Consider the following 22,577-nt stretch of genomic DNA (forward strand, 5'->3'; position numbering starts at 1 on the left):
AATATAAAATCTTCTGATACAACTAAGTGGGAAAATATTATTATTTTATTCAAATGTGTTCATACACTCCCACTAATAAATAAAGTCAACTATATAAATAAAACATAAGCCATAAATAAATTAATTAATTAATTAAATTAAATTAAATTAAATATAATCTCATAAAGAATTTACTTTATTAGACTTCAAAAAGAAGCAAAGAGATTGAAGCTTACATATTGACTAAAAAACTATTGACACTAAACTAGGAAATAGGAACTATCAGTGATTTTGGAAGTTCTTGGAATTGTCAAAACCTTTGACTTATTATCGGTAGTGAACCGTCTGCCAAGCTATTCCAAGGCAAGAGCGCAGATATAGCAGCAGAAGTTGTCGATGGCCTAGCAATCAAGAAAATGGCATGGATAAATGAAGAGGGAAGAAGGAACAAGTAGGAAACCAATTCTGAAATCTCTACTAATTGGCGACCAGATATTATAAGTGAAGTCCAAAATTATCATAAACAACATCATTACAGATGCAAGCTCCACATTTCCCTTGGTAGTTAAATACAAAGGAACACCACCGAGAACTTTTGTTAACCAAATTTGTGGGATTCGAAACTGTGACCTATTGAAAGGTTCGAGAGGATTCAAGCCTACGATCGGACAAATCAGAAAAACTGTGCCTCTAAACTTCGGCAGTTTCATGCTTATGCACTCTGAAACAAATATGGATCTAACACTAGATCTGAATACTCGTTGTTCATAATTGTTATCGCTGCACTAGGAGGGGATAAAGTTCTCTTATCTGTCATCAATAGATGTTCACAGTCGTTGCATTTGTCAGAGCTAGGGTTTATCAAAAGCATCATTGTTAGGAAAGAGAAAGAAGCTAATAGCCTTGATTGCATCCTGAAATAGTCAGAAAGGAGCCAAAGAAGGTAATAATTGTAGAAGTTAAAGAGTGTAGATTGCTTGTGGCAACAAATCTATTCTAGATCTATCAAAAATTGCAACAATAAATATGAGATCACGGCACATTGTTATTGTTTTGAAGATGCTAAGCTTGCAAAATAAGAATTAGTTGTTCTTCCAAACAATGTGCGGACTCCATAAATAGTTGCAGATAGTGTTTTGAATCCAGAGGAAGATCAGGAGTGTCAAAGCTTTTTTATTCAATCGTTCTCTCTCAGGTTCACTAGAAATTTAATACAGTGATTGGACATGGCTGGTAGAGGACATTTGGGTTCATGGGCGGATGTGGGTTGGGAAGACCCACCTCATGTTCCGCAGTGGGTCTACACGAACGACGGATGGAAGGACATGGAGATATAGGTAAACCAGAGTAGAAATAACAAGGTTTTTCAGTGAGCTTCAAAATACTTTCAAGGCTTCTTTGGGAGCAGACGCAGTGTGGCATGGAGGCAGAATAATAATGGAAGGAGATCCACTCCAAGGTGTTTTAATAATGGTGCAAATCAAGGGAATTCTGAGAAGCAATTCAAGGGCTTTTCAAGGAATTGGTCTTTGGATTTGGGCAATTAGTGAACGTTTGCTAGGGTTGTTGGCTTGGCAAATAAGGAGACTATGCCTAGGGTTTTTGTTTCTTCACAGCAAGTGGGAAATAAGGTAAATGTGAACCTCAAGGAAGCTAGTCTAGAAAAGGTAAGTAAGATACCTTCTAATCCTATTCTTCTAGGGGTTTCTTCATCATAGGTTTGGTCTCCTATCCCTTGTATCGATCTTTTAGGTTCCTATGTCGATAAGAAAGAGAATTGTTTGCATACGAATGCTATTTCTAGGGAAATTTCGGGAGATCAAATTAGTTTGTTAAAGCTTTATCATAAATTGCAGAAAAGATGAGGGGAAATGTATTATTTTTAATTATTGTCTGTGAATGCTTTTATTATTGTCTTTGATTCTCCTTCTTTCAGAGATGAGGTATTAAGAACTTCACATCATTCGTTTGGAAAACGTTTAATTTCAATTGTGGCTTGGAAACCTTTTTTTGTTCCTTCTTGGTCTAGTTTGAAACTTATTCCTTTCTGGTTTGGTTTACCTAAAATTCCTTTTGAATTTATGGATCCAAATGTTCTTGAGAAAATTGGAAATACTATTGGAGCTTCTTTAACATCTAAAATGGACTTTGTGGAGGGGGAGGTTCTGGTAAAAATTTGTGTTCTTATTAACCTTAACAATGTTTGCCCCCGTACTTGTAATATCAAGTCTCATGATGGTATTTGGCACCAGTCAATTGAGAAATTAGATACGGAGCTTCTTAAGTCTCCTTTACTTTTGGATGCTCCGTTACTTATGGATTTTAAGAAAAACCAACAGGTTGTTGGCTCTGTCCCTAAATCCCTTAATAAAGATAGTTTGTCAGCAGGACCTTCGGTTGAAGGATGTGGAAATGTCTCTTCTCATAAATTGGTAGAAATGGGTCACATTAATCTTGAAAATAATCCATTGTGTCGTAGTTCTGGGAAACCAAATTATCACCCTTCAGGTTCGGTCTCACTTTCGTCTTTACTGAAGACATTTTCTAATAATAGGGGTATAGTGGATGGTAATCCCTCGATGAATGGAGTAGATCATCCATTGATGATAGATTGCCCTAAGATGCCAAATAATCACACAAAGGGTAAGGATGACAATTTGTCTTCATGCATTCAAAAGGAGGTTTTAGATTCTTCAAAGAATGTGAATTTAGATAAAAATGCAGTGGTTGATATGGAAACTATTAAACAGGTACAAACAGGTACCTACCATAGGTTTTTCTAATGATGCTTCTTTAGTTTAGGAAATTAAGAATTTGGTGTCTAATAATTCCCCTCTGAATGTTGGAATTAATATGGCTAATGAATCTTCCTTAGGGAATAGTAATCCGTCAGAGGTTGTCCCTATTATTATGCCAGATCAGAATTTGGTTCAGCAAGTAAATGATATTTTTAACAATCATGCACATCAAATGGATGAGGGTATTACTGATAGAGTTGTTTGTTCAATTGAGAATGATTTGGGGGGTATAAACTTGACCCTTCTAATTTATGTATCTGCTAATCCATTTATCTTGGCTTCTCCAAAGTCATGCAAGAGTTTACCAATTGTCCAAACAACTCCGGTTTTTTCACCATCGGTGGTTTCTCCTAGGAGAGGTAGGCCTTCAAATAATCTTAAGACTCAAATGGAAATTGATGCTGGAATTCAAAAGACTTTGTCCCTTTCTCCTGCTGGTGGGCAAGGGAGGCATTTAGTCTCTCTTGGTAGGCCTAAGAAAACATGCCTAACTAAAGCAAAAATTCTCTGATTAATGGGAAGAGGGGAGCTTCGGCCTCCCCTCGAGGACAATGACAATTATTTCTTGGAATGTTAGGGGCTTAAATGCCCCTAACAATAGATGATTAATTAAATCCCAGATGGACTTAATTAAGTGTGATATTTTTATGTTGCAAGAAACAAAGTTGTCAAAGGAGTCTGCTAATTTGGTTTTTTCATCATGGAGAAGGTGGAATTTTCTTTCTTATCTGGCTTGTGGTGCTTCAAGAGGTTTGGCACTGCTTTGGAATAATTATAATATTGAGGTACAGTTAGTGGCATTTGCTACAAATTAGATGTTGGCTTTAGTTATAAGCAAGATTTTGAAGGTTAAATTCTAGCTTTTTAACATTTATGTTGTTGGCATATGGACACTCCAATGAGACACTATGTGTGATTGAAGGTTTTGTCATTGATGGCAACCTTGCAATCCTATGGCACCGGCAAGACATCATACCAGAAAAGCATTACACAAACAAGACAGTGCACCGACATCAACAAGATCACTCTACACCAACATCGGCACCGACACAGAAGAAAAGATGTATACCGGCATAGAGGCCGATAGGATTTTTGATATGTAATATTTTGATTATTATTGTAAGCTGACTTGGCAAATTGTAAAATGACTCTTGTATATAAAAGAGATCATTGTAGACATTTAAAAGAGTAAGTAAGCGAGCATAAAGAAAATTATTAGGCAGACCTAATGTGCGAATTATAGGTCAAGGGTATATGTAAAGAATAGAGTTAGAACAGGTACTGAATCTAGCATTGGAGATGCTATTGTAAAGTAGTACAAGTCTTTAGATTAGTATAATCCTCATTGTAAGTCAGTGTGACTCCTCATTGAGCAGTGAGCTCTAGGCAATTGGCCTTCCTCCATGTGCAGGCGCCTATTGTAAGTAATATTCTCTTATTGGCCAGTAAGTGAATATTGTGGGTCACAAATCCCACCGAGGTTTTTCCCACACCAGGTTTCCTTGTTAAACATCTTGTGTTATGGTGTTCTTTTCATGTGAATGTTTTTTATTCTATTTATTACATTAATTCTTGCATAACGGTATACTGCTACTTTATGTTCTGCATGTTTTAACTTAAGAAAATTTGAATACCGGTTAGATACTGATTCACCCCCCCTTCTCAGTATCTATGGGAATCCTAACAATTGGTATCAGAGCCTGGTCCTCTATTTTCAGAAGCCTAACAACTTGAGGAAGATCTTGACACCGGTAAAGATGGAAAATCTGATGAAGCAACTTGAAGGAGCTCTTACTGACTATGATGCAGAGAAGTTGAAAAATATCAAATTAGAAGATGATTTAAGAGCAGCTCAGGATGTCATTCAGGCACTTCAAGAAAATCTTACTATTACAAGAAATAAGAGAAGAGAACTTTGTGATAAATTGCAAAATGAGAATGATGAAAAGGAATCACTTAATGATATGATAAGCAAGTTGAAACAAGAGATCATGACAACAAAAAATGAAATGCAGGATATGACTATGAGATTTTTCAAAGAGATTGATGATAGAAAGAAGAATGAAGAATAATTGAATAGAAGACTAAGTGATGCAGCAAATGAGAACACAAGACTCAGCTATGAAAATGACATTTTGAAGACAGATCTGATGCATACTCAGAATGACTCAAATGAACTAATGAGACAAAAAGAAATCTTGGAAAGGGAATTGGAAACTACAAATCAACATAAAGAAACATTCAAGAAAAGCTCAAAAGAACTTGGTACCTTATTGAAGAATCAAAAACAAAAAGGTGACACTTCTGGAATTGGCTTTGAAGTTGGAGAAAGCTTCGGTACTGCAAATACTCAGGATCACAACAAACTAGTAAGACCACCTAATACTTATAAATTCAATGGAAAATGCTTTAACTATAATAAATATGGTCATAGGGCAAGTGAATGTAGATATAGGAAATATCAGAATATCAATCCACCCATCGATCAATGCTCAAAATGCAACAAAGTTGGTCATAACTCTGAAAACTACAGAATGAATGTGGGATGCTATGTTTGTGGAAGATTTGGACATCTATCTAATCAATGCAGAACACAAACCGGCATAGGTTATGGGAAAGCTATTCAGAAAAATAATGTAACTTGTTATGCATGTAACAAGATTGGGCATATTGCTAAATTTTGTAGAAGTAAAGGCACACCGGTAGACAACAAAAGTGCTAGTTTGAAAGGTAAAGAAAAAGTTGATGAGGTTAAGCAAGAATTCTCAGAGCAATGGATTAGAAAAGTTGATCTAAATATTGGGGATACTCCTCCACCGATAGAACCAACAAACGCTTCATCGGTAGGACAGAGCAGTGTTCCACTGGCAGGAAGTTCTTCATCTAATTGAAGAAAATTGTCTTGAGGGTTTGGCAATCTAATGACACATGTGCTATTATTCCCTCGGTTAGAGATAAGAAGTTGAAAATCACTTATTACCAGCAAACAATGTTAAGTGAATACTTAATTGGCATGCAATTAATGTGGTAGATAGCGAAAAAGACTTTATAAAATAAGGTTTTGGCTCCATTTCATTTCACTATGATTTCAAACTTTCAGAGAGTACGAAGATTTCTGAGCTAAGGCATTTCGAGCAAGAAGCAAGCACACTTCAAGCAATCATCCATCCAAGATAGAAAAAGGTATTTAATCATGGCATCCACCTCTGCAATTGAATACATAGCGAACCCTACTATTGTAGAAGTAATTAAAAGACCTAGGCCCATATTTCAGTTGGTCCCCGAAATAGCAAAAAAGGATGATACCTTAGGTGCATTTTCTCAAATTCCTAAAGGTGTTGTATATGCTAAAGATCCTAGAATGTATATTCACTACAATATTGAAGAGTTAGGAGATGAAGAAATCAAAACCATGTACAAAACCGGGATATGTGATGATACCGGCAATGTCAAAGTTGAACACAAAGCTGAACACAAAATCATTGAAACCCTAGGATTCACAGAAATCCTTAGCATTCCTGAATTTCCTAAGGATGTGATTAGGATAGTGTTAAGCAGAGTTCATGGAGAATTTTTCTGGTTAGATGCAATTCATAAGATCACCAAGCAAGTGGTGAAGGCTATCACAAGGTTACCGGCCATCGATAAAAGACCAGACAAAAACAAGAAAGTTTCAAATGATTTAGTCATAGACCTAATAGGTGCAACATTTGATAAAAGATCTTTAAGGGTTAATGATGTAAAGGATACAAATGTAAAATTCATAAGTATGATATTAGGTTACAAAGCCACTCATTCCAATAGACTTAACTCAGTTTCAAGTTTATGTATTAAGAGTGCTTATGATATGATAATAGACAACACAAAAATCGACATCTGTGAATGGTTAAAGGATGAACTGATAGACAACCTTGGAAAGATAAAGAAGGATAAGAAAGGAACCTTCAGATTTGGAAATCTGTTAGTATGTCTAATGCTTCATATAACAAAATAGGTTCCCAGTATAGGATATAAAGAACTAGGATATGACATATCGGTAGGAAAGCAACTGACAAAACTATTTAATACCATGGGTGAGAACAAGGAAAACAACATTCATGACTTTTTCCAAGCACTAAAGACAAAAATGAAGAAAAGGACAAGGTTATCTCAGAAAATTGTAGATAAATACAAAGATGATATATTCTTTGTTATCAAAAAGGATGAAATATGGATGGAAGCAGTCATCCCAAGGACAATATGGGTAACAGAAATGGGCTATGAGATAGATGACCACATAGTTGAAACTTATGCCAAAGCAATTCTGGAAGCCCCCAATGAACCTAAGGAGGAAGTATTTGGTAGTGCTGAAACAATAGAAAAACAAATACAGTCCAAGAAAAGAGTGAAGAAGGTAGAGGCATTTGTGAGAAAAGGATCGAGACAAGCAAAAGCCATTAAGGAAGATGTACTAAAGAAAACTGGCATAACTGAAGATGAGTTGGCAGCCCCACAACCTGAAGCTCATCTATCACCAGTAGGTACTTCTTCAGAAGGAGACATGCCAGCAACCTTTAAAAGAGTTGTTAGGAAAAGAGATCCCTCACCCACAACCATTCCTTCACCTAGATGGACAAGGAAAAAGAAACAAGTTGTGAGATCTCCGGTCAGAAAGGTCACACCTAAAAAGAAGCTGACTCCTAAGAAAAAGAAAAAGACAAAAACTGACTTGGCACCTCTAAACATTTTGTTAAATGAGATCACAGAGGAAGGAAAACTGAAGAACATAGGGAAAATTTATGACACCCTATCGGCTGATGAGAAAGGGAAAGTTGAGGAGAGTGTAATATTACATATGGACATGTTCAAAAAGTTCTTGATGGAAGTCATAAATGAAATTCCTGATGACTTATACAAAAGACTTGAGGCTAGAAGGCAAGGAGTAATTGAACTAGACAAGAAAATAAGAATAGAAAAACTACTTACTGTACATCCGGTAAACTCCTTAAAAGAAATTGATGATCTGATAGCTTAGGCTAACCAAACAGTTTTTTCCACTGCACACCGGCATATTTCACTGATGGCAGGAAGAGTTACAGACATTTCAGAGGAAACAGAAGATGGTTGGGACATATTTTTGGTTGGAAAAGAGAAACAAGAAGAATACAGGAATCCCAAGCCTATTAAGGTATATCAGAAAGATAAGGACAAAGGGAAAGGCAAAATTGGTGGACCTCCAAGCATAAAGGTTAAAGATAACCTACCTCCACATGTAAAAATTACAACCCCTGAAAACCAACCGGTAGCTGAAAGCATGGATGTAGAGGATAGTAATTCAAATCCTGAAGTCCTATATACTATAAATGTTGATACCCAAAAGATCAACATAACAGTTGATAAAGATTCAACTGAAAAATTAGACATGGCTAAAGAGCCTCTGGTAACAGGAGATACAGAGCAACTGGCAGAGGATACAGGGAAAAATATGGAATCTAAGGCACAAACAGAGAAACCGACAGAGCTAAAGGCTCCGGAACAGATGCCACCGGTAAGCAATGAAGCAAGAAAACCAGTGCTAAAGGAAATGCAGACACAAACTGACTTGCCAGAGGTCAATACAAGCATGGTCACTTCCACTGGTACTTAGTTTGTTGGGACATCATCAAAATCAACAAATGTGACTGAGGTATTACTTGAATCCATCAAGAAAATAACTGACTATAGTTCACAAGCTTACAAAGCAATAGATGATTCAATACCAATTTTGAAGATAATTGCTCGTGATTGCAATATAGATAATAAAGATTCTTTAGGATAGTTGGATACATTATGTAAATACATTTCTAGAAATATTGAGAAAATAAAGGAAGAATTCGTAAAGGACATTGTAGAAAAGGAGAAACAGAAATTCTTTGAGGAAGAAATAAAGAAGTGTAATAGAGACTTTGACACACTTCTACCAGAACTGTGTAGTTTGTTAAGAGAGTATAAAAACCTGTATAAAGACACTTGCAAAATAGACTTCCTGACTATAGATATTGACAAGAAAATAAGCAAGACACACGAAGAGATAAACAAGCTTGCAAACAATTTTGTCAACTCACCGGAATCACTATCTGTTTTTGAAGATAAGTTAGCAAATTTTGAGGCATAATTGCTTAGATAGGAAAGAGAGAAAGAGACAATAATAAACAAGGCAAAACACTTGAGATCTAAACTAAGTCCAAGATTGGACTATCTAACATCTCTGTGGAAGGAAATCTCAGAGGCATTAGCACAGGGAAGTAAAACACCAATAGAACAATTGTAGCATCTCACTGGTACTGTGAAGAGGACTGAAACAACAATAAAAGATAGCAAAAAGTTTATGGATAGTATAAACTTAATTTTGGGCGATCTTTTTCAGATAATAACTACCCAACTACAAGGTTGAGGAAATGGACCGATATAACTACAAACTCTACTAACATCTTGACAACCTTTTTCATTGATGCCAAAGGGGGGGTAGTAGGATGAGAAATTTCAAAGACAGGAATCATATGCTCATGGGGAGCTCTTCATATTTTTGGTAAAATTTTTTTGGTCTACACATTTTGGACACTTTTTGAAATTTCTCATGAGTGTTGCCATCAATGCCAAAGGGGGAGATTGTTTGCATATGGACACTCCAATGAGACATTGTGTGTGATTGAAGGTTTTGTCATTGATGGCAACCTTGCAATCCTATGGCACCGGCAAGACATCATACTGGCAAAGCATTACACAAACAAGACAGTGCATCGGCATCAACAAGATCACTCTACACTGACACTGACACCGGCACAGAAGAAAAGATGTATACCAGCATAGAGGCCGAAAATATTTTTGATATGTAATATTTTGATTATTATTGTAAGCCGACTTGGCAAATTGTAAAATGACTCTTGTATATAAAAGAAATCATTGTAGACATTTAAAAGAGTAAGTAAGTGAGCATAAAGAAAATTATTAGGCAGACCTAATGTGCGAATTATAGGTCAAGGGTATATGTAAAGAATAGAGTTAGAACCGGTACTAAATCTGGAATTGGAGATGCTAATGTAAAGCAATACAAGTCTTTGGATTAGTATAATCCTCATTGTAAGTTAGTGTGACTCCTCATTGAGCAGTGAGCTCTAGGCTGTTGGCCTTCCTGCATGTGCAGGCCCCTATTGTAAGTAATATTCTCTTATTGGCCAGTAAGTGAATATTGTGGGTCACAAATCCCACTGAGGTTTTTCCCACACCGAGTTTCCTCATTAAACATCTTGTGTTATGGTGTTCTTTTCATGTGGATGTTTTTGATTCTATTTATTACATTAATTCTTGCATACCGGTATACTGCTACTTTGTGTTCTACATGTTTTAACTTAAGAAAATTTGAATACCGGTTAGATATTGATTCACCCCCCCTCTCAGTATCTATGGGAATCCTAACATATGCTCTGTCAAGAATTCAAGGGAAGAGTAAGTTATGGGGTGAATTAAAGAGGATTTCTTCTCCCTTAAAACATGGTTCCTTTATTATCTTCAGGGGTGATCTTAATGCTATCACTAATTTAGATGAGAAAAGAGGAGGTGTTTTCCCTAATAAAAGGATTATGGATGACTTTGGGGATTTCATTTCTAATATGAGCCTTTTTTATTGTAAGTCTCAGAATGGGGTTTTCACATGGACAAACATGAGAAGGGATTTTTCTCAGATTGCTGAGAGATTAGATCGGGTTTTTTTATCTGAGAATTAGATTGATTCAGATTTTGAATTCTTTTCCTCTATTCTACCGGTCTGGGGTTCTGATCATTTTCCAATTTTCCTTTCAGTTATTGAGAATAGGGCTTCTTTTAAGTCTCCATTTAAATTTGAGCCCATGTGGTTTAGGGATTCTTCCTTTTTGCCTCTGCTTATAAAATGGTGGAATTCTGCTCCTTTTTGTTCTGGGTCCCGCATGTTTCAGATTGCTAAGAAGTTAAGTTATTTGAAATTGAATATTAGGGAATGGAATATCTTGCATTTTAAGAACATTTTTCAGGAGAAACAAAGGATTCAAGATATGATTGAGTGTCTTAATACTCATGTGCTTCAACATGGTATGGTGCCATAATTTTTTGATGAATTGAAGTCGCTAAAATTACAACTTGAGGTGTTAGCTAGAGAGGAAATCTATTGGAGACAGAAATCTAGAGAGTGGTGGCTTTCAGAGGGTGACAGGAACACAAAATTTTTTCCTTCTTCAACTAAGATTAAAAGATTTAAGAATAGGATATCTTGTATTCGGTGTTAGAATGAGAATTTATTGACAAAGCCAGAGGACATTGCTTCAAAAGCAGTTAGGTTTTTTAAGTCATTATTATCTTCAGAAAATGGAAATCTCAGCAGTGATATTATATCTAATATTCCTCCTTTAGTATCTTTGGAAGACAATAAGATGTTGATGTCTCCCTTTTCCTTAGAAGAAGTTAAGAGTGTTGTCTTTTCCATGAATCTAGATAAAGCTCTAGGACCAGATGGTTTTACTCCTTTATTTTTTCAGAAATGTTGGGATTTTGTGGGAAATGATGTTTTATTGGCTCTCGAGGAAGCTAGGAGAAATAGGTCTATTTTAAAAGAACTTAATAATACAATGATTGCAATTATTCCTAAAAAAGAGGATACTAAGACTTTTGTTGACTTCCGCCTCATTTCTTTATGTAACACTTTGTATAAGATATTTATGAAGGAAATTTCCCTTAGGTTGGCAAAAATTCTACCTAGGATTATTTCATTGGAGCAAGGTGGTTTTGTTCCCAGAAGGGAGATGATAGAGGGTGAAATTGTAGCACATGAGGTGCTTCATTCTATTTCCACCCAAAGAACCCTAACCATGATACTTAAACTAGACATGATGAAGGCTTATGATAGAGTAGAGTGAGGGGCTTTAGGTGTTGTTCTTGAGAAGTTAGGTTTTTCAAAGGGCTAGATCAAATGGGTTCGTGCATGTATTTCTTCTGTAAGATTCTCGGTTTTAATTAATGGTTCTCCTTGTGGTTTTTTCACTTCCTCTAGGGGTTTGAGATAGGGAGATCCCCTTTCTCCCTTTTTGTTTATTCTCCTAGCTGAAACCTTTAGTTGGGCTATTAGGGCTACTAAAGTGGGGGGGCTTTGGAAAGGTATAAGAATTCATAATATTCCCCAAAGTATTTCTCATTGTCTCTTTGCAGATGATAATCTGTTATTTGGACATGCTTCGTTAGTTGAGGCAAAAGTGATTAAAGGAATAATACAAAATTATGCATCGTTTTCTAGACAGAAAGTGAATGGTGATAAATCAAAGATTTTTTTCCTTAATACATCACAATTGGTTTAGCATAGGTTGCAATCCTTTTGGGGATTTGAGACTAGAAATCTTCCATGTACTTACCTTTGGATTCCTTTCTTTGTTAAAAAGGATAAGATTATTTCGGTCATTTCTAAAAGAATTCTCTCATGGAATCATAGATGGTTAACTTTGGTGGGTAAAATTGTTGTCATCAAGTCTGTTTTGAAGTCTCCAAAAGTAGCTATTTTTAGTTTACAAGATACTCTTAGAGATTTTCTTTGGAACAATAATAAAGATGGCAAGACGAAACTCCCTTTAGTTGCATGGGATAAGGTATGTTTGCCTAAGGAACTTGAGGGAATAGGAATTTGGAGTCTGGAGAATCAGAATTTAGCCTTAGGTGCTAAGTTGGTTCGGAAATTATATGACAAGCCTAGCTCCTTATGGGCACAGATTATGTTTGCCAAATATTTAAATAATGGACTGAGAGAGTACATTTTTAAAGTCTCAAATTTGCCTTTGGATTCTGCTATTTGGAATTTCCTTTGTAAATGTAGATCAGATATTTTGCCTCATCTCTCATGGATTGTTCATAATGGTAGAAAGGTCAGATTCTGGGATGAAGTATGGAATGGACACACACCTTTGGTGAATATTAGGGATTGGTCTCCTCTGATCACTATTCTTTTCTCCCTCTGGGGTGTTTTTGTAGCAGATTATTTTGAAATTGTGACTAGTGGACCCCTTAAGCTAGCTAGATGGAAGTCGATTGATTTCTTAGATGTTGATCAAAGCATGAAATTAGATTTTGAGAAGATTTTGGGAGATAGAAATGTATTTCTTTCTGATTCTGAGGATGAAATTATTTCGACAAAGAATATTTCTGGTAAGTACATTGTTAAAGATGGTTACAACTCTCTTATGGTTGCTAAAGATTTATCATCTTGGCCTTATAAGTTGTTTTGGAATTTGGCTTGTCTTCCTAAAGCTAGAGCCTTTGCTTGGTTGGCTATTTAGGACAAAGTCCTTACAGGTATGAGACTAGACAGGCTTGGTATTACTGTTGTTTTCCCTTGTGTCCTTTGTAACAAAAATTTAGAATCTTCTTCACACCTGTTCCTACATTATGATTATGCTTATGAGTGTTGGCAGTGGTTGTTTGAGAAGTTAAATATATCTTTTGTTATTGGTAAGGATCTCATTTCCCATTTTAGATCTTGGCTCTTTATGTTTGCCTCATCTTTTTATGCATGCCTTTGGATCATATCTCCATCTATTGTGATTTGGAATGTTTGGCTAGAGAGAAACAACAAGATATTTAAAAAAACAAGGTCTTATGTGTCTGAGGTTCTATTAAAAATTGAGTCTTCAATCTTTGAGTTTGCTTTATTGTTTATTTATAAGAATTTGGAAAATCTTACTTCTTTTTTGCACTGGGATAGTAGAGTTACTAGAGTTTGAAAGATGTTGTCAGTTTTACCCTCTCATGGTTCAATTTTAAAAAAGAATGTTGCAATAGGTAAGAGATGCTCTGCTAGATGGAAACCTCCTCCACAGGGGCACTTTAAACTGAATTTTGATGGGGCCTCTCATGGTAACCCTGGGCCGACTGGGGTAGGCATGGTAATTTATGATCACAATGCAAATTTTATTTGAGCTAAGTGTCATGCTATTGGTTAACTAACAATTATGTGGAATTCTATGCTTTGTCTTTTGGATTGGATATGGCAATCTCTTTGGGAATTAAGGACTTAATAATTGAAGGTGATTCTATGGTGATTATTCAATGTGTTATGAAAAAGAAATTGAATTGTTGGAATTTGCAGTATATACTTGATCCCATTTTACAAAAATTAGAATTATTTGAATCTTTCTTGGTATCCCATTGTTACAGAGAAGTTAATAAGATTGCGGATTATTTGGCAAATTTAGCCATTGGTAGCAATGCTAATCAGTGAGAGGTGGGTTTTGAGGAATTCCTTCTAGGGTATGGGAAGGTTTGCAATAATAGTTATATGATTTTATTGAGTAATGTTGATGTAAAATTTTATGATGATAATTATTCCTGCTTTCCCCTTTCATTTCAAGTATTCATGTTCGTTGTTTGGAGGAGAGTTCAAGCTCATGGTATTTGATACAATAGTGTTTTTCCAAAGGTTTTTTGATACTTTCTTTTTTGGCAGGAAGGTTTTTGGCTCATAGGATTTGGCACAGGGCTTTGGAAAATTTTGTCTTCTTCCATTGATAGCAGCTGTGGAGTCTACATTTGAAAATTATCCAATGGGTTTTTTTGGCAAATTGTCATATGGACTCTATGCAAAACTGATATTATATGTGTTGTGACCGCATTTTGTATGTGGTTTTGGGCAAGGTGTATAAACTGATCTATTAGATACTATAAGTTTATTTTATGAGCTATGACTGAAGGTTTTCTTCCCAAGATTCTTTCCTCCAGTATGCTCTTTGAATCCTGTGTTAAAAAAAAAAAATATTAATAAAAAAGTTTAGTGGAATAATCCACTTTTATTGAAAAGAAAAATATAATCTCATAAATAATCAAGCCAATAACATTTAACAGTAGGTGGGAAATATAATAAACTCATTTACTCTTGTAACGAGAGAAATACCTAAAATTATATAAAATATTATTTACCAAGTAACAAGAGAAAGGTAATAAAATATTATAAAGTATTGGTTACCAATGCACAAACAATAATGACCATGCCCTATTAAATATCTAAGGGCCATTTAAAATAAAATCAATTAAATAATTAAATACAATTTGCCAAGGCTAACAAAATAAAAGCTGACTAAATAAATAAATATAAAATAACCAAGTCTCAATAAATAAATTAAAAGAGACCAATAATATTAATCAACATTAAAAAATATAAAAGCACTATTAAACAATAAATAATAAATAAATAATTGCCAATTAAATAATAAATCAATAATAAATAAATAAACATTAAATACCAAATAAGTAATTAAACCACCAATATTAAATAAATATTAAACAACAATAAAGATTAATCAATAAATGCCAAATAAATATTAAAATCACACAAAATAAATAAACATATGAGAGACATAAGCTCCCCCTTCTAGCCTGGGAAAAAGTCAGCTTGCTTAAGGAATTCAGAGGCTCTGGTATTCGGGATCCTAATAAGCAAAATCTTGCTTTGGGGGCGAAGTTGGTGTGGAAATTATATAAAGACCCTCATTCCTTTTGGGGAAAGCTCATGTATGCTAAATACTTAGGAAATGGTCCTCGAGAGAGTATTTTTAATATTTCTATGTTACCAAAAGGTTCCTCTATTTGGAATTTCTTGGCTCAGTGCAGAAAAGTTATTCTCCCTCACCTTTCATGGATTACTCATGATGGTAAGAAGGCCAGATTTTCAGATGAGGTTTGGAATGGACATGATGCTTTGGTTAACCTTAGAGATTGGTCTCCTATTATGAATCAAATTTCTTCTCTTGCGGGTGTACATGTTGCTGATTATTTTTATGTGGATGATTTGGGTCCTTTTAGAGAGGTTAAATGGAAATCCATATAATTTCTACAGGTGGACCAATCTATAAAGGATGCTTATGTTAAGGAATTGAGTGATAGACCAATTGTCTTTCTAGATTCTGCATATGAATTAATTTGGACTAAAATGTTTCAGGCTCTTATACTGTTAAAGATGGCTATTGCTCCCTTATCTCTTGCTCAGAGGATTCCTCTTGGCCAAATAAGCTTTTCTGACATTATGCTTGTCTTCCTAAGGCTGGAGCCTTTGCTTATATTGCAGTTCAGGATAGGGTGCTTACGAGTATGAGATTGCATAGGCTTGGTGTAACAATTATTTTTCCTTGTGTGTTATGCAACTATCATTTGGAATCCTCTTCTCATTTATTTTTGCATTGTCAATTTTCATCTAGATGTTGGTATTAGCTCTTTGATAAATTAGCTTGGTCCTCTGCCTTATGTTTAAATCTGTTTTTCTAGTTTAGATCTTGTCCTATCATGTTTGTTGTATGCATCTAGAATTCATCTTAATAACAATGTATCAATTAGAATCACAGGGAAATCATGAATCCCTATCTAATCAAAGAATCTAACAAACAAGACAATGAAATAATGTAATATCAAACAAATAGGAATTATAAATCAAATCAATCAAAAACTCCCTATTCCAAGATTGCATATCGCTTCCATTGCTCTTCTCTTCTTTGTAGTATGATGGCTCTCAGATATTGCGTTGGTAACCTGCAAGTGACACAAAGATTCAAAGTTCGTGATTTAGAGGATGGAGATTGAATGCTCAATTTATAGATTTTTGGATGAGATTGATTCAAAGATGGAACAAATTGATCACAAGGTGGAACTCAGGTGAGCTCACATGAAAATTGATAGTTGAATTGCTGATTGTAGGAGTGAAACAGAATAGATTGAATAGATTAATGGAGTCAAGTGATTGAGAAAAAGCTGACTGAAGGAAGAAAAAGAATGATTGGAGGAAATAAAGAGGATGACACAGAAAGCTTAATTTAGAAAAAGCTAACTAAAAGATAGAAATAGAGATTGGAGAGATAAATGATTTAATTAATTAATTTAGCATGTGCTTGCATTTAGAGTTAGATTTCCAATTTATTCAAATAATTGAATTTATTTTAATTCAATTTAGCATTTGAATATATTTAGAACTTGACTTTGATTTTCAATTTGGTTTTTGAAATCATGGACATGTAATTGAATTTGGAAGAAATTAGAAGAAATAAGAAATTAGAAATTAAATGAAATTAGAATTTGGGGATTTGGAAATGGAAGAATTAATTAGTTAATTAAATAATTTAAAGAAACTATTTAACTATTTAGAAATAAAATCTAATTAAATAATAAAGATTATTTAAATTAAGGGAATTAAATCACAATTAATTAAATAATAAATATTTAATTAATATTTAGAAGAGGGTTGAATGATTAGATGATTAGAGATAGAAATTGAGAATTAATTTATTTAAATAATAAAGATTATTTAAATTGGGGAATTAATTAGAATTAAAAATAATTAATATTTAATTAATATTTAGAAAATGGTTAAAATGATTAAATTATGATAGAAATAGAAATTTAGAATAATTAGTAAAATGACGAGGAAATATAAAATTAGAAGAATAAGATTAATTAAATTAATTAAAGAATTAAAGAATTATTTTATCAATTAGAAGAATAATTAGTACATGATCAATGAGACATTTTTAGGTGTCTACATTTGCCCCTCTTTGAGACAATGTTGAAACGATGTTGTTTCAAAGAAATTGAAAAATTTTGCCCCAGTATGCCCCGATGATGCTTAGGGTGTAACGCCCCTCTCGAGAGATTGTTTGTGCATTAAAGATATGAATGATCTCTCGAAAAAAGAAGAATGTGAGATGAAATATAGAATAATGATTATTTGATTAGAGATAGAGATATGCGATGTGAAGATGATATTGAGGTAGAATATGAGAGAATAGATTGATGAAATAGAATAATGTTAGATGAGAATTAGAAGCAATTGAAGATGATTGATATGATTTAGAAAGAGATGATGATAAAAGAATCAGCAAACTAGCAAAAAGCAAATGAGATGAAAATAAAATTGAATGAATCACGAACATATGTCATTATTTATTGCGCACTACATATTCATTACTGAGCCTTATGTTGGAATTTTGATGATTATGTTGTGATTGTCATTGATGGACACACACTTGCTATGAGATCACTTTGTGAATGTATGAATTATGCTCAACCGGTAATTGTTCCAAACCGATATCATGTTGTAGTCTTTAGACTATTGATGTTATGCAGAAAGTGTTTACCAATCTCAAGTGGTATAAAGACCCAAGCAGCATAGAGAGATCAAGTGGTTTAAGGATCTCAAGCAGAGCCGAGCAAAGGAGCCAAAAGAAGCAGTTATCTTTTTCCCAGTCTTCAATTTTTGTCAATCGGTAATCTATTAAACTGGTATTACTCCGAGTTACCAACCAGTAACCAGAAAAGTTGTTTAAACTGGTAATACTCTGTGATGAGTTACCAACCGGTATATTTTTGTGATGAGTTACCATCCACTGACACTTTGACGGTGATTTTGTGTCGTGTTACCAAATGTGTCTAGATACAATGTACCTAGGAACTTGCAATGTAATCCTATTGGATCGACATGAAATCAGATTCCTTTTAAGGACATCATGTCTAGGGTTTTGTATGTGCATGTATGAGTGTAGCGATTAGGTATGGGTGGTCGTCAAAGCTCTTGTATGTGCGATCTTAACTGAGAAGATCAAGTCTGTGTACTGCAACAGAGTGTGGATTTATTGAAGACTGAAGTAATGTTGAAGAGCATTAGCTATGAGCTACAATGGATCTAATCAAGCAGACTGTGCCATTTGCTAGATCATTCACTTGTTGATTACTCACATCTTTGACAAGTCAGAAACCCTTAACTGAGTAGGCCCATAAAAGCCTTTGTAAATCCTCTAACAAGGTGGTTCACATCTGTGGATCTGAAATCCTCTCACAATGTAGTCTTTAATCGGACTTATCTCCTAACAGAGATTGAGATTCCTAATAGGATCTGTTCTGGTAAAGAACATTGTATGACCTTAACCGGTCTGGTTACTATTCTGCAGATAGTTACTTGTGATTTTCATCTCAACATGGTTTTTTCCATTTGGGTTTCCACATCAAAATCTCTTGTATTATGGTGATTGTGCTTCTATGGGTGAATGTCTTATTTGCTATTTGGTTTGCATGTGTGTTAACCAGTTTGTTTGTTAAACTGATTTACCGGTTTACTGTTAGATTGTTAAAGTGTTTAGGTATAGTATTTCTTGGTATACTAATTCACCCCCCCCTCCCCCTCCTTAGTATTCATCAATTGGTATCAGAACCAACCTTTCTATAAGTCTAACCACTTGGAAAGAGATATGGGGGAATACACTATGAGAGAACTTACTCATTGGCTCACTCAGACTGAGCAAGCCTATGATGAACTTAAGGTCAAATATAAGGCCTCTCAGGCAAAAAGAAGAGAGCATGCTGAAAAACTGATGGAGCTAACTAAAAATAGTTCTTCTGATGAAGCAGACATGGAAGCCCTAATTCAAGAAGTTGAAAAACTAAATGAGTCCAATGCCAACTTAAGAAGGGAACTTGAAGGACTAACTATCAGAATGTGTCAAGAGCTTGAGAACCGGAGGAAAGCTGAAGATCTAGTAAAAGACAAAGATCATGAGATCTCTAAGCTGAAGCAAGACATCAGTGCACTTACCACTCATCTTCATGAAAGCAAAATGGAAAAAGATGAAGTGCAAGGTGAACTAAACATGGTTATCTCTGAGAATGCAACCTTGAAGGAATCCAATGCTGCTATTTCCAAAGAACTCACTGAGTCAAAGGAAATACTTGCCAAATTCAATAAGAGCACTGTCATGCTAGAGCAAAAGCTTGAATCAGCTAAACCGGTAAAGAATACCAATGGACTTGGTTTCTCTGAATATGAGGAAGGGGAGACCTCTAGAACAAAAAGTGGAGCATCAAAGAAACAACCAACATCAAAGGATAAAGGTAAGAAAAAGTTCAAACCTGTTTGCTTTAATTGTCTCAAGGAAGGACACATTGCTAATGTATGTAGAACTAAGGCTTACAATAATTTTCCTTATTTTCTAAACGATAAGCCTAGACCCAATAGATTCAATGGTAATTGTTATGCATGCAACAAGTTTGGGCATAGAGCATTTGAATGCAGGTTTGTCATGCACAATACCGAAAGGTATCCTCAAAGGATTCAAGGAGTTTTTCTTGAATCCTCTGAGAATCAGAACCCAAACTGGTTTAATACCTATAATCATCAATTAGGTAGTGGTGGCTATCAAGTAGCAACCAGATGGAGAGAAAACTATTGGATTTGTCATGGTCATGGTCACACTGCTGCAACATGCAAAAGGAAGAATGGAAACATGAATAATGGACCTTGGAGAGCACCTAGAATGGTTTGCTATCATTGCAACAAACTGGGTCATACAACAAGATTCTGTAGAACAAGAAAGAGTATATCGGATGATATATTGGTCACTCTGGAAGGAAAGATTGATGTTGAAATTGTTCAAGTAGATATGAAGAAAACCTGGAAGAAGAAGCTAGAAGAAGTGATTCAAGTAGAACCGGTTTCTGCACCTAGTGTGGAAACCATTGAACCAGAAAACTAAGCATCAGAAAAGCTTAGGGGGAGCAAACGGTGAAATATCTCAAACCCCCAGTTTACATTGATAAAAGACCTCAACCAGTATGTGATACCTGTCAGCTGGCAGAAGATCGGAAATGGTAAAAGGCAAATTAGGGTTTACGCCCTAATAGTGGAGCATTTATTGTGATAGGTGAAGAACTTGTTTAAAAGAATTTTTCAAAGTCATTTTTCACTTATCAGTTCATGAGCAAAGAAGTTTTCAAGCATAGAGTGAAGAAAAGTGATTTGCATTGCAATTCAAAGAATTTATCAAAATCCTAAAGAAGAATCAGAAGCAAACATCTGTTGGTGGAGTATAGAACACAAAGCGGTATTTCAGCAACCAAAGGAGTGTGTAGCAAAGTTTAAATTGCAAGCCCTAAATTTTGACTTACAAAGGTATTTTTCAAAATTCTCTATTTATCATGGCTTCCGCATCACATGCTAGTTCTAGTGCACCTGTTGATTCTGTAGACTTCATTCAATGGAAGGTAAAATACAATGCCCTATCTCAAATACCCACTGGTGTTATAGTGGAGGAAGGCATTTCCAATTACATTGATTGTAAGATTGAAGATCTAGGATCTCTGATGATCCATTCTCAGTTGAGTTTGTTTTGTGGGAAGGACAAAAACATTAAAATGGAATTCAACATTCTGGAAAAGAAGAAACTTCACAATGCTGTCTATTTTCTTGAATAATTTTCAGATGATCACATCCGCATTATTCTGAGCAAAGTACACTATGATAAAATGTACATAGAGCGGATGCATGATATTACACCAGAAGCAATTCATGCCATCACCAGTTTCTGCAACGTCGATGAAGTGTCAGCCCTAAGGAAGATCAGCAAGACGAAAATGACCAAGCTCACTAGTTCAATGAGTGATTCATGGGGAATGACTATCAATTCCATCAAAGATAATCTGGTCAAATATGAGTGTATGGTGATAGGATACTAGACATTCCATGCCAGCAGAATCAACTCCATCTCTGCTGCAGCGGTAAATTCTGCCTACAGGATGATCAAGGAAGATGCATCGTTTGATCTGTGCACTGGTATTCAAAGACAACTTCTGTTGAACCTCAAGTCGATCAAACAAGACAATGCCCTAAAATTTAAGTTTGGACAACTATTGTTTGGATTGTTCTTCTACTTCCAAGGCTATTTTCCAGGAGTAGGTGATATTCAGTGGTTTGCTTATTAACCAATGACAAAGCAAATCAAGGAAAGCCTACAAGCGGTAGGAATCGATTATCTGGAAGTGCTAAACAAATACTTTGATGTGTTTAGATGGAAAATGAACCAAAGGGTGAGAATATTAGGTGATATTGTCAAGAAATATGAAGATGATATTTGCCTCACCATCGGAGTTGCTGAGTGCATAATGGAGGCAGTTGAGCCTAGACAGGAAGAAGTGGAACCGATGGGATATGAGGTAATGCATGACATGCTAGATGGGTATGCCTCTACCCTAATCACCTCACCCCTTGATCCAAAGGAAAAGAGAACCAACACCTATTTAGAAAGGGTTACACCAGTTGAAGAACCCTTAGTAAAGAAGGGAAAGGCAGTGCCTTCATCATCGGCACCGGTTACCATAGCAAGTCCCAATGTGACCAAGCAGTCACTAGCAAAGAAGAAACCAAAAGTAGCACCTAACAAAGTCTTTGAGAGGAAGTGGAAGACTAAAAGCAATACACCAGACTCAGAGGACACTGTCTCTAAAGAATAGCCTAAGAAGACTAGGCAAATGACGAAAAAGACAAAGAATGAACCGACAACATTAGCACTAGTAAATATTGATATTTCCTCTTACAAACCTTTGACACATTGTAGAAAAGTGCTTGGTGATTTGAAAGAGTGCTTTGATGATTTTAATGATGATGAAAAGGAAGAAGTTGAATAGGAAGTCATTAATTAATTATGTATTAATGACCGATGGCCTTCAGAAATTAAGTCTGAGACACTTGATTCTTTATATAATTCTTTAGATAACAAATGGTGCATTGCCATAGAGAAAGAATAGGAAATAAGAGAGGAAGTATTTGCACAATACTTCACTGATGTGCCTAAAATAGAACTGTATGAAGTGGTGGAGAGATATAAGGGCCTCTTCTTCATGAGAAGAAGAAGACTCCTGTTGTTGGAAGGAAAAGTTTTGGAAGTGGTCAAAGATACCCACTCCCTTGCTCAATCATCTTTAAGATTGCATCAAGTGGCTGAAGCCAACAGGAAAGCTGAGCAA

This window comes from Cryptomeria japonica, chromosome 3 (genome assembly GCF_030272615.1).
Source record: "Cryptomeria japonica chromosome 3, Sugi_1.0, whole genome shotgun sequence".
In the NCBI taxonomy this organism is placed as follows: domain Eukaryota; kingdom Viridiplantae; phylum Streptophyta; class Pinopsida; order Cupressales; family Cupressaceae; genus Cryptomeria; species Cryptomeria japonica.